At 43.2% G+C, this 7500-nt stretch overlaps 1 protein-coding gene across 1 annotated transcript in view; it reads left to right on the forward strand.

Moving 5' to 3' along the window:
- The window catches only part of LOC143297342 (FMRFamide receptor-like), a 455696-nt gene that overhangs the window by 325158 nt on the left and 123038 nt on the right, over positions 1-7500 (forward strand). Inside the window, exon 4 of the mRNA XM_076609638.1 lies at positions 4682-4830. The gene's annotated coding sequence lies outside the window, so the exon portion shown is untranslated. The remainder of the gene's footprint in view (positions 1-4681; positions 4831-7500) is intronic.

Consider the following 7500-nt stretch of genomic DNA (forward strand, 5'->3'; position numbering starts at 1 on the left):
CTCAAGCATCGTTCTCATCAATTATTATACACTCAGCTGACATTTCAGATCATGGCCTGTGTGTTAATTGATGCAAATAATCCGAAGGACAAGGCGAGCATTCCTGTACACACACACCCTTGTTCTTGTCAAATATCGAACGGCACTTACAGTCTGGACAGATGTTTGGTTCTTGCCAGCTAGTAGTGTAGAGGATCACCATCACACACTTACGTGTATTCTCAGGTGTGTAGTGCGTGTATTTCCTGTTTCTGTGCGTTTGCGTAGGGGGCGGGGGGTTAACTCTCTCCATACGAACGGCGAAAGAGACGACGTTAACAGCGTTTCACCCCAATTACCATCATCAAAATATTGCAAGCGGAAGGCTCTTATAGTGAAAAGGTGAATGTTGACAAAGAATACCACAATTCTGACGACGGAAGCTAAAGATTGGGTCATTCAGACACCCACTGGACATCCGAGGGGTCTGTGTAGAGGAGAAGAGAGGACTGGCCGTACTGAGTGAGTTAATAGAATTGGCCGCTGACGACACATCAGCTGAATGAAAACAAATTCTGTGGCTAGGTTAGTGCGCAAGTGTTGCAACGATCGTAGAAAGGAGCGCGAGAAACATAGGGACAAATGCTACACTCCCGTGTATGTATATAAGTCTGTTGTAATGTAAAAGTGAAACTTTTGAATTAAAATGTATTTTTGAAAAAAATGAATACATTTCTGTGGATTGCAGCCATTCTCTCATTTCCTGAGGCCATTGCCTTCTGCATATATCTGTCTGTCTGTCTGTCTGTTTCTCTCTCTCTCTTTTCTCTGTGTCTCTGTCTCTCTCTGTCTCTGTCTCTGTCTCTCTCTGTCTCTCTCTCTCTCTCTCTCTCTCTCTCTCTCTCTCTCTCCCTCTCTCCCTCCCAGGGATTAAGACTACACTTCCGCGGATTACAACCATTTCCTTATTCCTACTGTCCTTGCCTTTCCCTTCCGTGATTGGTTTCTGTGTATCTGCCTATCTGTTTGCGTCTCTCTCTCTCTCTCTCTCTCTCTCTCTCTCTCTCTCTCTCTCTCTCTCTCTCTCTCATATGCACCCATACCAATATGTGAACGCATGCCAAAACATGATAATGCAGTTAACTACTCACGCATATCTGTTGATTTATTAATCTCTTCACTTTGTGTTTCGGGCTGTTTTGTTTAGTGCAGATGTTATTTTTTTTCTTTTTCTTTCATCAATATTGTGCACCTTATAAATAGTAGTAGTAGTATTTTTATGTATTTTTCTCCTTTTTTTTCTTCTTTTTTTTCTCAAGGCCTGACTAAGCGCAATGGGTTACGCTGCTGGTCAGGCATCTGCTTGGCAGATGTGGTGTAGCAGAGTATATGGATTTGACCGAACGCAGTGAGGCCTCCTTGAGCTATTGATACTGATACTTTCTTAGTATACGACATGTTTAGAATTGGGAAACACAGAAAACAACTACAACAACAAAGACACGAACAGGGTCGATAAATCCTTTGATCGTGACACACAAGAAACAGGGTGATATCTTTCAAAGTTCCTGGCAAGATTAGATTAAAAAAAGAAAAAGAACACAGCCCATCGGTAGTGAAGTTCTTACTTAACAAATTGTTTAAGTTTGCTCTGTCAATCGTTTGCTTGTTTGCTTTTCCTCTAGTCATTTTGATCTTTTAGTGACGACAGACGGACTCGGCTTGCCAGATGTAGCAAAGAGCGAGCATTTCACAGACTCGGAAACATTATCGTTCTCTCGTGTCTACCGTGTGCTCTTCTTTTTTAATTGAGCGTTTGCGCAAGGGGTTAATAGAATTTGGCCGTCAACGACCCGGTAGCTAAACGAAACCCGTTTAGGGGGGACAGACAGGTCTAATTGCTGCAACAACCCGTGGAAATGGGGTCAGAGACAAACAGGATCGCTCTCTGGGGAATTCTGAGTGTATATCTGCACGTCCCACCCGTTCGCTCACTTCCGTCTGTGACCCTTCGCTTTTTATTAAACGTTTGTCTGTTGTTTTGTTGTTGTTGTTTTTTTTCTCTGACTCTCTCCCTATCGTTGTCTCCCTGTCTCCCTCTAGCTCTAACTCCGCCTCTGTCTCCCTATCGTTGTCTCCCTGTCTCCCTCTAGCTCTAACTCCGCCTCTGTCTCCCTATCGTTGTCTCCCTGTCTCCCTCTAGCTCTAACTCCGCCTCTGTCTCCCTATCGTTGTCTCCCTGTCTCCCTCTAGCTCTAACTCCGCCTCTGTCTCCCTATCGTTGTCTCCCTGTCTCCCTCTAGCTCTAACTCCGCCTCTGTCTCTGTCTCCATCTTTGTCTTATGGCCCATGTGTTATTGCAATGTGATCAGAGAAATAAAAAAAAATAATAAAAAGACAACGCAGACATTCATTGCCAGAGAATGTTTTTTTTAAAGACAGTACAGACATTCGTTTGCCAGAGATAGAAAAAAGAAAAAGGGGGGGGGGGGGGGAAAGGACAACACAGACATTCCTTGCCACTAAACCCTTTCCTGCTCGATTTCAAACAGCTCCAGCGCTCCAGTTGTAACATTGGTCCATTGGTGATCAGACTTTCGGAAGTTGAGCTAGCTGCTACTGTTCCTGTCGTCTCCTTCCTGTCCCACGAGGACACGTCTCATCGAACCCCCATCCATTTGCACAGACACTGACACAGAAAAAGAGCAGAGAATTACTCCCATAAGCTTTCTTTCCCGTGACCAAGCTCCATTTCGATCGGGGAGCTAGGCATTCCCCGCAACTGAAGACGTCGTGCAGTGTAATGCAACCCAGTTCTCAACAAGCGATATTTTTCTGTCTTTCATTTTGTTTTGTTTTGTGTGTGGCATTTTCCATCTTTTTCTGGGTTTACTGTTAGGTAATTCCTTGAGGAAATTAGGGGGGAAAGCTGTGATTAGTGTTTTGTGCCAGAGGGGCAGGCTCTGAGCCAAATTTTCAGACACGTTTATGTCTTGCACTGTCCAGGAGTTACAGTGCCTGGCTCCTCCACCACCGCCATCCTCTTCCTCGGGCCTGACAGAAAGCTCGTGGCGTCACGGGCTACACTTTGTGAACAACCCCCACCCCACTTAGATTTGCGTCCATGGGAGCCAAAAATGTACCTCGCTTGGGTGGCACCAGAATAATCCACGGTGTTATTTTCAGTTTGTTGCGATAATGCTGAACGTCCACACGATGACGACAAAGTGGAGTGATGGCCTAGAGGTAACGCGTCCGCCTAGGAAGCGAGAGAAACTGAGCGCGCTGGTTCGAATCACGGCTCAGCCGCCGATATTTTCTCCCCCTCCACTAGACCTTGAGTGGTGGTCCGGACGCTAGTCATTCGGATGAGACGATAAACTGAGGTCCCGTGTGCAGCATGCACTTAGCGCACGTAAAAGAAACCACGGCAACAAAAGGGTTGTTCCTAGCAAAATTCTGTAGAAAAATCCGCTTCGATTGGAAAAACAAATAAAACTGTACGCAGGAAAAAATACAAAAAAAGGGGTGGCGCTGTAGTGTAGCGACGCGTTCTCCCTGGGGAGAGCAGCCCGAATTTCACACAGAGAAATCTGTTGTGATAAAAAGAAATACAAATACAAGACAACGACGACAATAATCAGCAACAATAACAATCAGAATCTGATCTAAGTCTTATCTCAACAATATTCTTCAAAAAATAATAATAATGTTATCGTTATCATCGTCTTGAGGTTCGTCAGTGATTGTTTCATTGAATTCATTAGACGGTTAAGTTAACCACAAATTTCCATACACTGAAAATTCGCACACACAAGGACCTGTGAAGGAAGGAAAAGAGATGGCTGATAGCAGTATAGGAACGGTGGTAGAAGTTTCGTGGATTCATTGATTGATTAAGAGTGTGTAATTGATGACGTTGATAATCATCCTACTTCATAGGATAACGAGGGCATGAAATTTGGTGACAGGTAGAATTTACCCGGAGGTGTACAACTGACGGGGGTCCCAATCCACGTCAACACACGGGTAAAATGTTCCTGTGTCATAAATGTAACGTCGTTAGTCGTGGCTTTGAACGTTCTTTCAGAGCGCCTATTTAAGGCACTCTGGCTGTTTGCGGACATTGAAAAGGAAACATCAGCTCAAGAGTCTGTTGAGGAAAAACATAATATAACTGGCGTTTAAGTTCTTTGAAAGAGACATAAAAACATATTTTTTCCCGTCTCTGTGTGCGTGCGTGTGTGTGTGTGTGTGTGCGCGCGCGCATGCGTGCGTGCGTGCGTGCGTGCGTGCATGTATCTGTTATTTTTCTGTTGGTTGTGTCTCTCTGTCTCCCAGTCTTTGTCTGTCTCTGTCTTTCTGTCTGTGTGTCTCTTTGTCTGTCTGTCTGTGTACGTGTATGTGTGTACCTACGTGTGCGCCTGCGCGCGCGCGCAGGTATGTATGTGTGTGTGTCTGTCTGTCTGTCTTTGTGCTTGTATGTGTGTGCGCGTACATGCGTGTGTGTGTGTGTGTGGTCGGGGGTGGCGGTTGGAGGGGCGGAGTTGGGGGGGGGGGGGGGGGGGGGGTCGGGGTGTGCATGCTCTGCTCCGCGTTGGTGCTTTGTGTTGCCCCCCTGTAACATTCCCCCCTTTACATCAGGTTCACCCAGTCTGTCGTGTCTGCGTGTCTGGCATTCTGTCTGTTGCTATTGTTGCAGGTTCTGAGACACAGCTGATGGATGGGGGTGGATCGTCTATGGTGGGACAGAGATGTCAAAAGTGTTTGAGGAAGAGTTAACGACGCTCGGCGAAAAGCTTTGAGGAACCGGAACGTTTTGTTTTTTAGACTGCTGTCGTGCTTTTGAAGGTAATGTCGTGTTGCACGTATTGCCTGCACTGTTGTTGCCGTCTTTGTCGTTGTGTGTTTAGTTTTCAACTTGTTTGTTTTCCTTTCTTTGTGTTCTTGTTCTTCTTCTTTCTTTCTTTCTTTCTTTTCTTCTTCTTCTTCTTCTTCTTTCTTTCTTTCTTTCTTTCTTTCTTTCTTCTTCTTCTTCTTTTTCTCCTTCTGTTTCTTTCTTTCTTTCTTCTTCTTTTTCTCCTTCTACTTCTTCTTTCTTTCTTCTTCTTCTTCTGTTTCTTTCTTTCTTTCTTACTTCTTTTTTCTTTCTTTGTTTCTTTGTTTCTTTCTTCTTCTTCTTCTTCCGCTTCTTTCTTTCTTTCTTTCTTTCTTTCTTCTTCTGCTTCTTCTTTCTTTCTTTCTTTTTTTTTTTTTCTTCTTCTACTTCTTCTTCTTCTCTCTTTCTCTGCTCTGCCTCTTTTTCTTTCTTTCTTTCTTTTTCTGTCTGCATTCCCCTTTTTTTCATTCACTCATTCATTCATACATTCATATTTTTCTCCTTTTTTTTCTTTCTTTCTTTCTTCCTCTTCTTCTTCTTCTTTTGCTTGTTCCCCTCCGTCTCTTCTGCTTTTGTTTGTTTCGGTCTTCCTTTCATTCATCCATTCATGCTTTTCATTCTTTCTTATGTTTTCTTTTTATATCTGGATATCGTCGTTGTTGTCCTTTCTCTTCTTCTTCTTCTTCTTCTTCTGCTGCTGCTGCTTCTTCTTCTTCTTCTTCTTCTTCTTCTTCTTCTTCTTCTTCTGCTTCTCCCTCCATAGGTCGACGGATTAATTTCCCCATGTTGAAGATTCTTCGAAATGCGATCTCTTCTCACACCACCCACACACACCATCCTCACAGAAATGAACTCATCACAATGTCAGGATGAACTCTTGTTTCGCTGCGTTCTCTGGCATACTATGTCTTCTCTTAAACAAACAAACAATGTGCATGAGCGCATACCTTTGTGTGTATGTGTGTAAGCGTGCACACGCATGCGTGTGTGTGTGTGTATGTGTGTGCGTGAGAGAGAGAGAGAGAGAGAGAGAGAGAGAGAGAGAGAGACGGAGAGAGAAAGAGAGAACACTGATACAGGAACTTTTTAATGTCATTAGCTGAATAGCTTTTGTGACATGGATGTAGGCAGTTTATTCTTCTTGTGAAATAGAAATACATAAAACGCCTGTAGAAAATAAAGTAGTATTTCAAACATTATTTTGCACACACACACACACACACACACAGAGAGAGAGAGAGAGAGAGAGAGAGAGAGAGAGAGAGAGCAGTTGTACTGTTGTCGAAATAACCTGTGGCATAAAGTTTACTCAATAAACGCTTTGTCACAGACATTGGCAAGAGGCATCATACTTCAAATTGATTACACACCCGGAAAAGAAAGGAACTAAATAAATGCATTCGCGAATTTGTGTACAATCAGTTAAAAACCAGATAAACGGTTTATGGTTCCAGGTTGTTACAGACTACAATGAAAAACGTCTATTTCATTTCCCTGCTGTCTAAAATCACGGGACATTTTCTTTAAAAAAAATAATAAAAAAAATACGGCAAAGAAACAAACAAAGGAAACAAGCAAACGAAAACGATTTAGGAAAGAAATCGAAACAAAAAAAAAGAAAACGTTCAGTTTGATGTGAAGTGATGATTTTTAATTTGAAAGCAGCACAATGGAATTGAGTTTCTTTCGCTTGAAGCATCTTCCTGGCTCCCGAAGACACACACCACGTCTCAGATCATGGATCGGTTGAGTTTAATCTGGATCCATTTCTTTCGGAGTGTACATCATCAGGATGTATAAGGTTCATAAAATGTTAAGGACCACAATGAAATTTGCACTTCTTTTTTTCTACTTGAAATGATGCTGAGTTTCTGGCAAACCGCCGTATACGCAGCCAATATAAAGAGTACCACTCATGCGCAAAGGTGCATTCAACCTTTTTTTTTTTTTGTTACAATGAAAAAAATAACAACACAGCTTTCGTTTATAAATGACAAATAACCGTAACGTTTTGGTTGAAATATCGATTTGTCGAATGCATTTTTCAAGTTGTTCAAAGTACACTGCGCCGGAAACATCTTTAATTGAATACGGTGAAAGGAAATGGTGGACGGCATCCAGCCTGCATGCTTTAAATCATTTCTGGGTCTTTTAACTCTTTCCATACGAACGTCGAAAGAGACGACGTTAACAGCATTTCACCCCAATTACCATCATCAAAATATTGCAAGCGGAAGGCTCTTATACTGAAGACGTGAATGTTGACAAAGAATACCACAATTCTGACGACGGAAGCTAAAGGTTGGGTCATTCAGACACCCACTGGACATCCGAGGGGTCTGTGTAGAGGAGAAGAGAGGACTGGCCGTACTGAGTGAGTTAAAACAATCTGTGATTAAATACCTGCCTTTGTGATGTGACCCTTCGGGTTTTTTTTGGAAGTCTGTAACCCCCAACACACACACACATCTGGCGATGCACTCATCAAACACCTGTTGGAGCGGATCGTCACAGTGCAGCCACCACTCGGAATGGAATTCCCAATTTGCTGATTGACTTGACTTCATGCTGTCCGCTGCTTGAGAAGCACAGGACCTTCTTTCTCTGGGGTGCTCCCCATCCTGCCGGCTGTGGTGTTCCGT

The sequence above is a fragment of the Babylonia areolata genome, chromosome 22, assembly GCF_041734735.1.
Source record: "Babylonia areolata isolate BAREFJ2019XMU chromosome 22, ASM4173473v1, whole genome shotgun sequence".
Classification (NCBI taxonomy): Eukaryota; Metazoa; Mollusca; class Gastropoda; order Neogastropoda; family Buccinidae; genus Babylonia; species Babylonia areolata.